The sequence below is a fragment of the Protopterus annectens genome, chromosome 5.part0, assembly GCF_019279795.1.
Source record: "Protopterus annectens isolate FY-2018-M chromosome 5.part0, PAN1.0, whole genome shotgun sequence".
Classification (NCBI taxonomy): Eukaryota; Metazoa; Chordata; order Ceratodontiformes; family Protopteridae; genus Protopterus; species Protopterus annectens.
The window spans coordinates 164,856,794-164,873,719 of record NC_056735.1 but is presented as its reverse complement, the minus strand read 5'-3'; the positions used below and the strand labels follow the sequence as shown (position 1 = coordinate 164,873,719).

The window sequence follows — 16,926 nt, the reverse complement described above, 5'->3', positions numbered from 1 at the left end:
AATGTCAAGCTTCAATCTCTTCATCTCACAGCTTGGCATATTCTGTGTTGAAGCAGCAGGTCTCAGCTTCCTCAACAAGTTTTAAATGTGATTATGGAAGCTAGAAGGCCTAGTACTAGGAGAGTGTGCAGAAAAATGGAAGAGATTTTTATTTTGGAGTACAGCAAAGAATTTGGAGATTTCAGAGCCTAATTTGAGTGTGGCTCTTCAATATCTTACTGAATTATTGGACAAAGGTTTGTCCTTCTCTTCCATAAAGATTCATGCAGCAGCAATTTCAGCTCACTATGATTGTGACCCACCTTTGTTTTCGCATCCTTTGTTCAAGCAGTTTCTTAGAGGGGCACAGAATATAAGACCCCACGTAGAGCTCCTACTCCTGCTTGGGATCTCAATTTTGTGTTGGAAAAACTTACTCTACAACCTTTTGAGCCTGCAGCTACTGCTGACTTGAAATATTTGTCATGGAAGACTGCTTTTCTGTTGGCTATTACTTCTGCAAGAAGGGTGTCTGAGTTGCAGGCCCTTATGGCAGTAGAGCCCTTTTTGGTTTTCCATAAGGACAGGGTTTCATTACGTACTAATCCTTCCTTTATGCCTAAGGTGGTTTCTAGTGTGGCTTTAAACCAAACTATTCATTTGCCTACCTTTTTTGCAGATCCTCAAAATAAAGGGGAAAAGATTTTGCACACTTTAGATGTACACAGGCAATTGCGTTATTATTTGAGCAGGACTAAAGATTTTAGGCAGTCTCAGCAGTTACTTGTTTCTTTTGCTTTGAGTTCACAGGGCAAGCCTGTGTCAAAACAAACTATTTCTAGGTGGATTGGCTTTTGCATTGCATTTTGTTATTCCCATCATGGCAAAGAGGTTCCAGCTGGGATTAGGCCTCATTCCACTAGGGCTACTGCCACTTCAACAGCATTTCTAAGGGGGGTGGCAACTAAGGATATTTTGGAAGCAGCTACTTGGAGTTCAGTGCATACTTTCTCTAGGCATTATCACCTGCCCATATACTCTAAGACTAGGGCTGGTTTTGCCACAGCTGTTTTACAAGGCATGTTGTCAGCTCCTGCTACTTTATAATTTGCCAGCCTCCCTTACCTCTGCTTTGGGATTCTACCCAATAGTCAGGACTGCAGCAAGGGAAGACGAAGAACATAGTACAGTTTTGTACCTACCATAAATGTAGATGTTCGAGGATTCCCTTGCTGCAGTCCAATTTACCCTCCCTCCTTCCCCTCTGTGTTTCAGGGTGGTTGTGTAGGTGAGTTAAAATGCTTATATTTTTTGTATATATTGCTGTATATATTGTACATGTTTTTTGGTGCAGGTTGTTTTTGGGACTTGTCTTTTTGGGTCTTCTGACATCTGGGGCAAGAAAAGACTGAGGAAATGACGTCGGTCATGCGCATTACTACCCTGACGTACTGACGTCAGTCTAAGGCGCCATGACCGACGTCAGCCTTATACTCTGGTATTCGGGCCGACTGGGACGCGGACTATACCCAATAGTCAGGACTGCAGCAAGGGAATCCTCGAACATCTACATTTATGGTAGGTACAAAACTGTACTTTTCTCCTAGTGCTTCAGGGTCTTTGCCTAAGAAACATATGCTTAAAATGGCAGAGGATTTAATTACTATGATTAGAGGTTCTATGCCCCCTTCTGATAAGAGGCCTAGGGTGGAACCTGAGTTTGAGAGTTTTGAGCAATGTTCGGAGGCTTCTGAGTCTTCGGCTGAAGACTTGCAGGAGTATCCTCCTTATTCTGATTCTGATGTGGATGATTCTACTCCTTCAGCTTCTCCTCCTGAGGATTTTTCATTTTCAGAGACTCTGCATTCCATGAGGGAGCATTTTAAATGGGAAGGTCAAGATTTCTCTGATTCCAGGAAGAGGCTTAGGGAATTCTTGTTTTACCCCAGCATAGGCCTTTAGCTATACCTCCTGTTCTGAATGTGGTGGAAGATGTTTTGCAGAGGCTTCCTGAATCCTGATTCTTTGCCTCCTGCCCCAGTTAAACCGGATAGGTACTATAGGGTGCCTGAAGCTCATAAGTATCTTTTAAAAGTCCTAGGGCAGACCCGAAACTGTCTCTCAGGGGCCTAAAGGTGTGAAGGCCTCTGTTGTTAAAAATCCTGTTCCTCCTGATAAAGAGGCAAGGGCTTTGGATAGATGGGGAAAGAAAGTGTATACTTCTTCCACTTTAGTCATGAGGCGTTGAATTGTCAGTTTCACATGTTAAAATATCAGAATTATCTCCTTTCACAATTGAAATCTAAGGTGGATGCTCTGGCAGAAGGTATTGAGTGTAAAGAGTTGCAGGATTTAGTTCATGTGTCTGAACAGGTGGGTAAACATTCCCTGCAGTGTGGTTTTGATGCTGTGCAGGCCTCCTCGAGGGTGGCTGCCACTGGTTCTGTTCTTCGTAGGCACGCCTGGTTGAGGGATCAGAATTTAGCTGAGCATGTTAAAACAAGGATTTTGGATGCTCCTTTACAGTCTGATGTGTTGTTTGGTGCCTGTGGAAGCAGTTTTAAAGAAAATGGAGGACAAGGCTAAGTCTATGCAAACTGTTAAGGATTTTTGCAGGTTCAGCCTCCAGTTTAGTAGAAATTGGCCTACTAAGGGATGGACATATCCTGCTTATGATTCCCAGTCTAGGGGTAGGTCTAGGCGTGGTAGGGGCAGAGCACAAGGTTCTTTTAGGCCTAGAACAGGAGTTCACCTGCTCAGTCTTCTGGTGAGGGCAGGGGTCAGTCCTTTCGTAAACAGACCCAATGACCTACCTTTTCAGCTGCCAGTACATTCTCGCCTGGCAGCACCTTTGGGAGGAAGGCTGGCTCTTTTCAAAGAAAATTGGGATTTAATTACCCAAGACAGATGGGTTTTGGATATCATTCACCACGGTTACAGGTTTTATTTCCATACCTTGCCTCCTTTCAAAGGCATGCCAGACATTCCTCCTCTACAAAGAAGAGGCTCACAAGCAAATTTCTCTGTTGCTTCAAATAGGGGCCATTCAGCCAGTTCCTGTGCCAGAAAGGGGCCTAGGATTTTATTCTCGCCTGTTCCTAGTACCAAGAAGGGGAACACGTGGAGACCAATTTTGGATTTATCTATCCTCAACACTTATCTGGACATTCCCAAGTTCAAAATGTTGACGTTGCAACAGCTTTTACCTCTGCTGGGCAAAGATCACTGGATGGTAACTTTAGATCTCAAGGAAGCTTACCTTCATGTGCCTATCAGACTAAGTTGCAGGAAGTATCTGCGTTTTCGAGCTGGAAATTCTCGTTATCAGTTCTCTGCATTGCCCTTTGGCTTATCTACTGCGCCCAGAGTATTCACAAAGGTTCTGGCTCCAGTGATAGCTTACTTCAGGTTAAAAGGAATTCAAATCTATCCTTACTTGGACAACTGCCTGATTCTGGCTCAAGAAAAGGAAGACCTTTTACAGCATTTGGAATTTGTGATAGCAGTGCTAAGATGCCTAGGGTATTCTGTGAACGAAATAAAGTCCAGTCTAGTACCCTCTCAAGACATGTGCTTTCTGGGTGTGAGACTGAATACAGCAGCCCAGATGGCCTTTCTAACCCCGGACAAGCAAAAGAATCTTTCCAGTTACTTCCATCACCTATCTCTTCAGTCCGGGCTGACTGCAAGGACAGTCCTTCAAGCCTTAGGGTTCATGGCATCTTGTATTCTGGTGCTTCCCAATGCCAAACTGCATATGAGGAAGTTGCAATGGTATCTCAAAATGTATGGACACAGCACTGCCAGGATTTAGACACTGTCATTCAAATAATACCTTGCATTCAAAAGGAATTTTTGTGGTGGGCTCAGGAATGTCACCTAAACAAGGGACTCTCTGTGACCCGCCAGAGGCGAGTCAGATTCTAACGACAGATGCCTCAGACATTGCTTGGGGAGCTCATCTAAATGGAAAATGGATACAAGACAAGTGGCCTGCCAGACTACAGCATCTACATATCAACATGAAAGAGATGTTAGCAGTCCAGTTTGCATTAATGGCTTTCAAGGAGTTACTTCTTCCAGGGCAGGTGTTGATTCTAACAGACAACACTACTGTCATGTGGTACATCAACAAACAAGGGGAACACATTCTTACCCGTTGCAGGCAAGCAATGATTTTATGGGAGACTGCGCTCAGCTTGCAACTAACTCTTCAGGCAAGGTTTCTGCCGAGCACAGAACTCCTTAGCAGATGTGTTAAGCAGACAAATCATGGATCCCCACGAGTGGAAACTGGATCTTCATGTATTTCAAAAATTGACAGTGTCATGGGGAACTCCAGACATAGATCTGTTCGCTTCTCCACTAAACCACCAGCTGCCAAAGTTTTGCACAAAGGGGTTTCATCACACAGCTTGGAAAGTGGATGCTCTGTCTTTCAGTTGGAAAAATCTTCATGTGTATGCCTTTCCACCTCTGCCTCTTCTCCCAAAGGTGCTCCTAAAGGTCAGACAAGACAAGCCAAGGATGATTTTAATAGCTCCAGATTGGCCTCGCAACACTGGTACCCATTACTGAGGAGTCTGGTAAGGAAGCCTCCATGGCCTTTACCCTTGATTCCACACCTGTTGTCTCAGAGGGACGGTCACCTGCTCAATGTCAAGCTTCACTCTCTTCATCTAACAGCCTGGCATATTCTGTTTTGAAACACAGCAGGTCTCAACTTCCTCAACAAGTTTTAAATGTGATTATGGAAGCCAGAAGACCTAGTACAAGGAAAGTGTAATGAAAAATGGAAGAGATTTTTATTTTGGAGAGCAGCAAACAATTTGGAGATTTCTGAGCCTAATTTGAGTGTGGCTCTTCAATATCTTACTGAGTTATTGGACAAAGGTTTGTCTTTCTCTTCCATTAAGATTCATGCTGCAGCAATTTCAGCTCACTATGATTGTGACCCACCATTGTTTTCGCATCCTTTGTTCAAGCAATTTCTTAGAGGGCAAAGAATATAAGACCCCCAATGAGAGCTCCTACTCCTGCTTGGGACCTCAATTTTGTGTTGGAGAAACTTACTCTACAACCTTTTGAGCCTGCGGCTACTGCTGAATTGAAATACTTGTCATGGAAGACTGCTGTTTTGTTGGCCATTACTTCTGCAAGAAGGGTTTCTGAATTGCAGGCCCTTATGGCGGTAGAGCCTTTTTTGATTTTTCATAAGGATAGGGTATCATTACGTACTAATCCTTCCTTTATGCCTAAGGTGGTTTCTAGTGTGGCTTTGAACCAAACTATTCATTTGCCTACTTTTTCTGCAGACCCCCAAAATAGAGGGGAAAAGATTTTGCACACTTTAGATGTACACAGGCAATTGCGTTATTATTTAAGCAGGACTAAGGATTTTAGGCAGTCTCAGCAGTTGTTTGTTTCTTTTGCTTTGAGTTCAGGGCAAGCCTGTGTCAAAACAAACTATTTCTAGGTGGATTGGGTTTTGCATTGCATTTTGTTATTCCCATCATGGCAAGGAGATTCCAGCTGGGATTAGGCCTCATTCCACTAGGGCTACTGCCACTTCAACAGCATTTCTAAGGGGTGGCAACTAAGGATATGTTGGAGGCAGCTACTTGGAGTTCAGTGCATACTTTCTCTAAGCATTATCACCTTCCTCTCTACTCTAAGTCTAGGGCTGGTTTTGCCACAGCTATTTTGCAAGGCATGTTGTCAGCTCCTGCTTCTTTATGATTTGCCAGCCTCCCTTACCTCTGCTTTGGGATTCTACCCAATAGTTAGGACTGCAGCAATGTGGAATGAAGAACATAGTACAGTTTTGTACCTACCATAAATGTAGATGTTCGAGGATCCACATTGCTGCAGTCAATTTACCCTCCCTCCTTCCCCTCTGTGTTTAGGGGTGGTTGTGTAGGTGAGGTTATATGCTGGTAATTTTGTATATATTGTACATATTTTTGGTGCAGGTATATTTGGCCTTGTCTTTTTAGGGTCTTCTGACATCTGGGGCAAGAAAAGACTGAGGATATGACGTCGGTCATGCGCATTAGTACCCTGGCGTACTGACGTCAGTCTAATGCGCCCTGACCGACGTCAGCCATATACTTTGGTATTCGGGCCGACTGGACAGCGGACTACCCAATAGTTAGGACTGCAGCAATGTGGATCCTCGAACATCTACATTTATGGTAGGTACAAAACTGTACTTTTTTGATCCACGACCATCCACTATCGGTCTGAATGATAAATTATCCAGGTCTTTATGCGTTTTGGTAATACCAAATATAGTTGCTACTATTGGTTTTGCAACTTTTAAATAATTATATAGATCTCCAGAAGTTCTTTGTTCCAGAAGATAATCTTCTAAATAAAAGTCAATTCTTCTATGACTAATATTAATTTCATTCAGTGAGGATGGTTGGTATGTGTCTAAATCATTTAGAATTTCAAAGATTTTCTGAGAATATTCCTGAGAATCATAAAAAAAACATCCCTCCCCCCTTATCTGGTCGCATCACTCTAATTGTGTCATCTCCCCTAAGAGTTTTTAAACCTTCATTTTCTTTTTCACTTAGATTATAGTTCATTGACACATATTGTTCTTTACTTTTCAACTTATAAATATCCTCTATGATGGCTTTTTCCAAAATATTAAGTGTTGGTTCTAGGGGTGGGTTAAAAATACTTTTGTTCCTGGGTTCTGTATTCCTTTCTCTCCTTTCATTTCGTGTCTGTTCCTGAAACATATATGCTAGATTAAGTTTTCTCATATACATTTTAAGCTCTATTATTGTTTCCGTATAATCAAACCTTGACATTGACATTGACACTGCTGGGCTCATTTTCTTGTTCTACTTATAGGCAGTCTGCTTTGTCAACCATTTGGCAGTTGTGTTCCTTGTGCTTTTACATGCATGTTCTTAGTATTTTATTTTTTACAGCAAGTAGTAGAACAGTATTACAAAGGTAGTTTAATGAAGTAATTGGGCATACTGCATTCTTGCTTTTAGGCAAGCCATTGCAAAGTACTATCTTCTACATTGAGTAGGTGTGCAGTTTTATACTGACATTTAACTTAATTTGCGACTGTGCACTAAATTGTATTGTGTATTGGTGAAATAAAAGGTGCTGGTTTCATTAAGCTTTGTGCTGTACTCTTGGGGAGATGCTTTCTCAGTGGGTCTTTAATAAGTTTCTCTGTTAACTTGAGTATTTGTGTGGTGCTTAGGAGTGTTTTTGCCCTTTTGGAGTTGATAGGTTATTACTGAATAACTATTTTCAAATTAAGTTGAAATTGTTTTGAAAAGCTGGCAGATTTGTTTTTCTTTAGTTTATAGAAATGTTGTCTGCATAAGAATGCAGTTAGTGCTAGGCAAATCTCTTTATAGGGTATTAATGAAAAAGTAGAGTAAGAGAGCAGGGGGGGTGTTTTCAGGGCAACTTGATAAATTGAATTACTTAACAGATGAGAGTGGTACATCCTTGCTTACACCCACTCTGAACCCTGAGATGAGTTTCTATGTATGTTGTATGGGGATTAGGACTTAAAGAAAAAACAAAAATGGATGACAGCATTACTCTCCATGACTTGCTTTTCAAGGATTGAATGGGCCATAGAGCACTCACTTCCTGGTGGACCATATGAGTCAGTTGAGCAAGTATAGGGGGACAACTTGATCTTCTTTGTAAGACTGGTAACCATTTTGCCTAATCTGGAATATTAATATCTCAGTATCAAAGAGTAATTTTCTCCAAGAGTGACACTAGATCTTGTAGCATCTTTGATGAACTGTGTAAGATTTTGTAGAGTAAGAAATCTTTGTAGTAGGGAGTTATGTTAATCTTTTTAGTCCAGGTTTGAGTTACACAGAGTCAGCGTTGTGCTAGTTACTTATAAAAGTAATAAGTTACTATTGCTAGTTACATTTCAGTGAAAGTAATATGTTACTTTTACTTATTACTTTTCTTAAAAAGTAATATATTACTATTACTAGTTACTAAGTAAAGTAACTAACTAGTTACTTTTACATAAGTATAGTTTATCAATTTTCATATTCAGATTTACTCACACAATACTTGTGTGTGAGGAATACATGCTTACTGCACATGAATACGAGTGTATTAAAGTTGTATACACAGTGTTACAATAATGATGAATAGCATTTTACAGTATACAAAGTCCTACAGACTAATCTTTATAGTCAGAGTCACAATTTAATGCTTAAACTAAAGTACGCACAGCCAGCAATGCAAGACCCATAACAAGTTAACCCATCAAATTTTCAACAATGTACATTAGGCTAATCTGCTAAAACTAATGCTGAGGATGCAAAAATGCTTACAGAAAATGTCATATAGGTCTAACAAGACTGTTAACACAACATCAACCAGAATATCACTTTATATAACTATTCACAACGATTACACAATGACTGCACATTTCTGTTCAAGAAGGAGCAACTTTTCAAAGTATTCATCGGTGAGTCTGTTCTTGCAGTCAGCACTTGTCCACCAAGACTGAACAGGCATTCAACAGGTGCACTAGCTGGCAGAGTTATATTAGTGTTCAGAAATATTTTCTTGACTATAGAGTAACATTTGAGAGAAGATATTTGTCTGGAAGGGTCAGCCAGATATATGTCCATCTGAGAAGATATGCTGACATTGGCTGGCATTGACTCTGAAGCTGAAGAAGCTGTCTTCAGCAGTTAATGCAGAAGCTTCAGATGACCCATGTGCAGGTTCGTCCAGTTTCTGCATGGCATCAAGGAGCAGAGCCTTGCTTCTGAGTTTCTGCTCTTCACTGTCCATCCATCACAAACGGAACTGTGGATGCTCTATGCTAGCCAGAATCAGCTCTTCACGCTCCAGAAGGTGATTGAACTGAGCCTGAATGCCTTTAAGAAGAGCATCGACTAGTGGCACAACAAGCTTCGCAGACTGCCTGACTTTGGACAACTTGTTTTTCAGGCATGTAATGGAGGGGGTCAGGATTCCCATTAAGCTTTTCAGCTCTGACTACAGGATGTTCAGAGCCATTGCCAGGGACTGCATTGCATGCACAAACTCAGCAACAAAGGTAATTTCTGCAGGCCTGAAGATGGCAATTCCAATCTGTTCACATACCTCATTCAGCAAGCCTTCACCCTGAGTTGCAGTGAAGTAAATTCTTTCCATCGCGTAGAAAGTGGAATTCCATCTTATCGCATTGGGAATAATCAATGCCAGATCACACTTATTTCGAACCACCTCAGCAGCTTGGGTGCTGCGACTAGCTTTGTTCCAAGCAGCATAGCATTTGGCAATGGTGCTTCGCATGAGCTTTTTATACTGTGCAGCATTACAAGCAGATTCAGCATCTTGCACGGCAGATAGATTTAATGTGTGCTACACATCTCAGATGGGGAGGCAGTGAATCGGTGTTCTCCCTTTGCCTTGACTGACTCAGCACAGCTGTCATACTGTTGTAAATCACTTCACCATCATCATCCTCATCGTGGGACAGAATGCTTGTAGTCTCAGATCTCTCACATTCTGAGAAGACTGTGAAAGCCTTTACAAAATTGTTGCCATTTTCAGTAATTGTTGCACACACCTTTTGATCTACCTTGTACTTGATGGGTATGCTCTCAAGAGTTGATGCTATGAGATCATGTGCATGTCTCCCTCTGTAATCTGCAGCATGATAAAGCAGCTGACTTTTTTTGAAGTGTGTCACAGTCGATCCAGTGGGCGGTGGCACCAAAGAAACTAAGATTCTGATGGGTCCAAATGACAGCCGTATTGTGCTGCATACTATCAACATTCATGCTGGAAGAAGCTGCAAACATGTTCTTATCATTTGTAAGCATATTCGTGTACTTTCCTATAAGATCATATATCTGCCAAATCTCTGTGGTTTTGCTTAGTCACTGTCTCAACGCAAAATCTTTCTCACTGTCATTGTTAACACCACACACAAGCTGGTCTTTTATCAACTCATCTCTCCGATCATCAAATATGCACATTTTTGACTTGTTTCTCAAGTCAGTTACATATGCTGCAAACATTTACCAGACTTTTGATCTTTTGTGTAAAATAGTGCCTTTCCACTGTAATATTCGTTTGAGGGTTGCACATTTCTCTAAATTTACATTTTAAGCACTCAGAGTCTTCCCACGATGTTCATCGTGCATACAGCTGCAGTCATAACAGATGGGTTATCCTGCTGTCAGGTGGGTCCTCTGTCGGCCGAATTCCAAAGTCTAGGTCCGGTGTCGGTTGTCGTCGCTTCCTCCCTGACGTCAGTGCGGCAGGGGTATGAAAGAGGCAGCCGACGCCATTTTCTTCAGTCTTTCTTGCCGCGCGGTGCCCGAAGCAGAAGTAGTTCGCAAGTGCCGGTCGGCCAGCTCCTGAGATTTTACGAAAGTATTTCAGCCGAAGTCTTCTTGAAAGCAAAGTACCCCGTTGGGGAAACTTTTCTTGCCTCAGACCACCAATGTCAGACAAAGTTAATAATTGCATTTCATGTGGGAAGCAAATACCGCATAAGGATTTCCACTCTTACTGTATACCTTGCTTAGGCCCAGACCACGACGTCTCGGCCTGCCGTTTTTGTGCTAGATTCAACAAACGCACTATTAAGCGTCGGGCGGAGTTCGCCCTTCACTTTTTTGGCAAAAAAATTAATTATATTATGTCTTCGGATACTCCGACTCCAGTTTTGAGCAAAAAACGCAAAGATAAGGACCGACATTTGAGGTCCGCACCACCTACCGATACCACGCTAAGGCCGACTACCGGTTCTCCGGTACTCAGCGAGGCGCCCTGAGTACCGATGACAATGCATTACCAGTGTCTTCAGTACCCGAGGTCGCAGGCTCCTCTGCCCCCATACCTACTACTGATACCGACGCCACTCCTGGCGGGGAAACTCAGAATTTAGACAGGCCTGCCATTTCTCAAGGGATCTTCAGGCCTTCCTCCTTCTCTATTAAAGCCTTCATTAAATCTAAAACAGCCATGAAAACCAAAAAACAGGTTCCTCAGACACCCTCTCAAGGCACCATGCCTAAAAAACAGATGCTTAAAATGGCTGAGGATTTGATTACTCTTATCAGGGGTTCTCAACCCCCCTCTGACAAAAGGCCCAGATTACAGGAAGACTACCCTTCCTCAGATCAAGCTTCTATTACCTCAGAACTATCTGAGGACCAGGATTTTGCCTATTCTCCATTCGAAGACTCTGATGCAGAGGAGTCTATTCCCTCGGTCTCCCCCCCTGATGACTTCTCTTTTGGGGAAACCCTGCATACATTGAGGGAACACTTTCACTGGGAAGGCCAAGATTACTCAGATTCCAAGAAAAGGCTCAGGGAATTTCTTCTGCTCCCCCAGCATAGGCCTCTGGCTATCCCTCCTGTTTTAGATATATTGGATGATGTGTACACAGAAGCTAGCCTTAATCCAGATTCTTTGCCTCCAACTCCTGTTAAACCAGACAGGTATTACCGGGTTCCTGATTCTCACCAGTTCCTATATAAAAGCCATACTGCTGACCCAGAAACTATTTCACAGGGTCCCAAGGGAATTAAGGCCTCTACTGCTAAAAACCCATTACCTTCAGAGAGAGATTCCAGATCTTTAGAAAGGTGGGGGAAAAAGGTGTACACCTCGGCCACTTTAACCATGAGAGCATTAAACTGTCAGTTCCATGTGTTAAAGTATCAACAGTTTTTGATATCTCAGCTGAAAAGCAAGATGACACAACCAGAACAACCAGATTTAAAAGAGTTGCAGGATTTGTTGCATGGTGCAGAGCAAGTGGGCAAACATACCTTGCAGTGTGGTTTTGATGCTTTAGAGGCCTCATATAGAGCTGCTGTTACGGGGTCTGTTATACGCAGGCATGCTTGGCTCAAAGAGCAAACCTTACCAGATCATGTCAAAGCTAAATTATTAGATGCACCTCTTCAAAAAGATGTATTGTTTGGTGTTAAAGCAGAGGAGGTGCTAAAGAAAATGGAGGAAAAAGCAAAATCAATGCAAACAGTGAAAGATTTCCTGCAGGTACAGCCTCCACGTTTCAACAGAAACTGGCCTTCAGAAAATAGGTCCTTTCCAGACACGGACAGACCTCAAAGGGACAGATACAGGTGTCCAAGGGGTAGAGGGCAACCTCAAGGATCTTTCAGAGCCAGATAGTGGCAAGCACCAACCCCAAGAGGTGGAGAAGATAGATCACAGTCTTTTAGAAAACAGACACAATGACTTCCCCCTACACCTGCCAAACAAAGCTTTAATGGCAGCACCTTTGGGCGGAAAACTGACATTATTCTCAATAAATTGGCATATTGTTACAAAAGACAAATGGATTCTGGACATTATAGACGGAGGCTCCAGGTTCCACTTTCACACCATTCCAAAAATGAGAGGCATGCCAAACCTGCCACAAAATCAAAGGGCAGAGGCACAAAAACAAATTTCAGCTCTCATGGACATGAAAGCAATTCAAGAGGTACCTGCAAAAGAACAAGGTCAAGGGTTTTATTCCAGACAATTCCTGGTACCAAGGAAAGACAAAGATTGGAGACCTATCTTAGACCTATCCATACTAAACACATATCTACAGGTGCCAAAATTCAAGATGCTCACATTACAGCAGCTTCCTCCCATGCTGGGCAAGGAGTCTTGGCTGGTAACATTGGACCTCAAGGAGGCATACCTGCATGTCCCTATCAGGCAAGATTGCAGAAGATACCTCAGAATTCTTGTAGGTTCAACCCATTACCAATTCTCTGCATTGTCCTTTGGCTTATCTACTGCGCCCAGAGTGTTTACGAAATGCCTGGCATCAGTAATCGCCTTCTGCAGACTACAAGGGATACAAATCTACCCATATCTGGACGACTGCCTGATCCAAGCGGACAGCAAGGACATACCACTGCAGCGCCTGGCATTTGTAATAAAATTGTTGAACTACCTGGGATACACAGTCAACAAAAACAAATAAAAACTAATACCCTCTCAACAAATAATTTTCCTGGGTGCCAGCTTGGATACAACCACCCAGATGGCCTACCTCACACCAGACAAGCAAGGGCAACTGTCTCAATACTTCAGAAAAATGGCAACTTACACCAGGCTAACTGCAAGGAAAGTCCTGCAGGCTCTGGGATTCATGGCATCTTGCATCCTACTACTCCCATGTGCAAAGCTGCATATGAGGAAACTTGAATGTTACCTAAAAAACTTATGGTCTCAACACAGCCACAGCTTGGAAGCAATTATACCACTCATTCCATGCCTTCAAAATGAATTTATGTGGTGGGCTCAAGCTTGCCAAAGAAACACAGGTCTTCCTTTCTGTGTAACTCAAGCAACTCAAATCATCACAACAGACGCCTCAGACTATGCCTGGGGAGCACACATGACAGATCAGTGCATTCAGGGAAAATGGTCCCAAAAAGAGAAGCACTTTTACATCAACCAAAAGGAAATGCTAGCCGTGCAAAAGGCTATTATGACCTTCAAAGACCTACTGCATCCAGGCCAGCTATTGATAAGGACAGACAACACCACAGTGATGTGGTACATAAACAAACAAGGGGGACCTCATTCATACCCCCTGTGCAGGCAAGCCATGACACTATGGAACACAGCACTGGAATTGAAAATTCAACTACAGGCACAATTCTTGCCAGGGAAGGAAAACACACTGGCAGACAACCTAAGCAGAAATATGACAGATCCCCACGAATGGAAGTTGCATCCTCAAATTTTCACAAAGATAACTCAGGCATGGGGACAGCCAGACATAGATCTCTTTGCTACCCACAGAAATTGCCAGATGAAAAAATTTTGTTCAAGGACCTATCATCCACAGGCCTGGAAAGTGGACACACTTTCCTTCAATTGGGCAACATTGACAGTCTTATGTCTTTCCGCCTCTTCCTCTGCTGCCCAAAGTTCTATTAAAAGCCAGAGCAGAGAGGCCGAAAATGATTCTCATTGCTCCAGACTGGCCAAGGCAACACTGGTATCCGCTCCTGAAGAGCCCGACACATTCCCCACCATGGATCCTACCTCTAGTCCCTCTTCTGTTGTCCCAGCACAACTACAAAACTCTTCACAGCCATCTCAAAACTCTAAATCTAGCTGCATGGAGAATTCCTTGATTTCCCAACAGTTTCTCCTCTCCAAGGAGGTGCAGGATGTCATCTTGGAGGCCAGAAGACCTTCTACTAGAAAGGCCTACTCCACCAAATGGAAACGATTTTGTGCCTGGAATCAAAAGAAGGGACAGACTCCTTGGGTAATAAATATACCTCAAATTTTACAGTACCTAGCTGAGATGTTAAACAATGGACTTTCCTTCTCCTCCATCAAGATCCACGCTTCAGCCATTTCTGCACAATACAACACAGATCCTCCTTTATTCTCTCATCCTCTCTTAAGGCAGTTCCTCAGAGGGGCAAAGAATATAAAACCTCCAAGGAAACTACCAGTCCCTGCTTGGGACCTCAACTTCGTATTGGAAAAGCTGACCCTTCCTCCCTTCGAGCCAGCTTCGTCATCAGAGTTACAGTACTTGTCATGGAAAACAGCCTTTCTTCTGGCTATCACCTCAGCTCGCAGGATTTCGGAGCTACAGGCCCTCATGGCTGTGCAACCATTCATCATTTTCCATCAGGACAGAGTTTCCTTACGAACCAACCCTACCTTTATGCCAAAGGTAGTATCCAGTGTAGCTTTGAATCAGACTATCCACTTACCTACCTTTTATCCTAATCCACAAAACAAAGGGGAAAGACTACTACATTCCTTGGACATTCACAGACAACTTCATTATTATCTGGACAAGACAAAGCCATTCATGAAATCTGAGCAACTCTTTGTGTCCTATGCTGCAGGTGCTCAAGGAAAGGCTATTTCCAAACAGACAATTTCAAAATGGATAGCCCACTGCATACGCTTTTGTTACTCATTTCATGGAAAAACTCTGTGCCTGCATGCATCAGATCCCACTCCACCAGAGCCACAGCTACCTCTGCAGCCTTCCTCAGGGGGGTCCCTACCAAGGATATTTTGGAAGCAGCCACCTGGAGTTCAGTGCACACTTTCTCCAAGCACTATCACCTCCCACTATACTCTAAATCTAGAGCGGGCTTTGCCACAGCAGTCCTGCAGGGCATCCTAGCCCTTCCTAGTTCCACTTAGTGCCTACCACCCTTACTTAGCTTTGGGATTCTACCCATCTGTTATGACTGCAGCTGTATGCACGATGAACATAGTACAGTTTTGTACCTACCATAAATGTAGATGTTCGAGTGCTCATACAGCTGCAGTCCAGGTTTCCCTCCCTCCAACCCCTCTTAGGACAGGCCTTATGACAAACCCTTTTCCTATAACCTTTTGGGGTATTCTTTTATGGTGTATTTGCTTGCAACTACTGTTTTTGATTTATCAACATTGCACTTTTGCATAACAATATGTTTGCCTTCCTTCTGGGGGAACCTGATATCTTGGGCAAGAAAAACTGAAGAAAATGGCGTTGGCTGCCTCTTTTATACCCCTGCCGCACTGACGTCAGGGAGGAAGCGACGACAACCGACGCCGGACCTAAACTTTGGAATTCGGCCGACCGAGGACCCACCTGACGGCAGGATAACCCATCTGTTATGACTGCAGCTGTATATGCACTCGAACATCTACATTTATGGTCGGTACAAAACTGTACTTTTCAGCCTGTACCACAGTGTCTTCCCCCGTCTCTGCATAAACAGCAGGTGCATACACAAATTAATGTTCTGTCTCAATGGCTTCTGACCCAGCAAAATTGAGCAGAGGTTGGTTGGGAGGGTAGCCTAATGGTTAAGGTGTTTGCCTTGCAAACACAAAGTGCAGGGTTTGAGTCTCACAAGGGATAATTGGCTAGGCTTAAAATGGCTCGCAAGAGCATTTAGCTTAGTACTAACCTATGAACAACAATCCTTCACTCTGGGGATCACTTCTGTGGCTCTGCTTGAAAGGGGCACAGGAAAATAATTTTCTTGGTTGGCAAAAGCCAGGGTACCGTTTGGCTAGGCTTATGTAGGCCCTAGGGCCAATAGCCTAGTACCTACCTATGAACCTAAGAATAAATACATTTGTATGTGCGTCTTTTTCAGGAAAAGCAGCCTGTATGAAAATATATTCCTGCTGAAGCACTCTCCAGTTTTCAGCAAAAGTATTGTCAAACACAGGAGGATCAGGTCTGTGAAATCCCTCTGCCATGCCAAATAAGTGTGAAACACACACCAGGTACTTGTAATTATGTTCAGCTGTACAACAAGACTCTTTGAAATAACTGTACTTTTTGAAAAGACTGTACTGTAATTCTGCCAACACTTTGCACACTTTAGATAGTTTGAATAGCTTTAGTTAATGTGAAAAAGTAGTAGATTGTGAAAAAATACAGTTGTTTTCTCTTTTTTGAACATTTTAGATGATTTGGATATAGTTTCAAATATTTTCGTAATTATTTCAAGTACTTTCTTCAATATGTCGCAATTTTTAACATTTTGGTTATTCAGTAATTGGTTTGGAATGCTTTGCATTGTATTTATCGAGGGAAAAAGCATTTAAATGAGTTTAAAAACCTGGAAATATTTTCTGACCTGTTTACGACTCGGTTGCAGTCGAGCCAATCTTGTATATTCCTCCATTTCTGACTGTGTGCCTCATGGTTTTAAGAAGTTTTGATTTCAGATCTCATTCTGAGAACATGTCACTTGTGTATTCATATAAGATGATGAGGCTTGGGTGTTCATTTAAGATATTTATTACGCACAAACATCAGGATGGATGACTGGAACATAAAATGTAAACGAACTCGCTAACTGACTGACTGCTACACACATACATGCTTTCACTCCAGCTGCTTACACAAAATGGCAGTCTGCTTGTATGTGCTCAGTACTT

At 42.7% G+C, this 16,926-nt stretch overlaps 1 protein-coding gene across 1 annotated transcript in view; it reads left to right on the top strand.

Annotated features, from left to right (window-relative positions):
- The window catches only part of MGAT4A (alpha-1,3-mannosyl-glycoprotein 4-beta-N-acetylglucosaminyltransferase A), a 2,332,896-nt gene that overhangs the window by 695,907 nt on the left and 1,620,063 nt on the right, over positions 1 to 16,926 (top strand). The gene's annotated exons all lie outside the window — the stretch shown is intronic.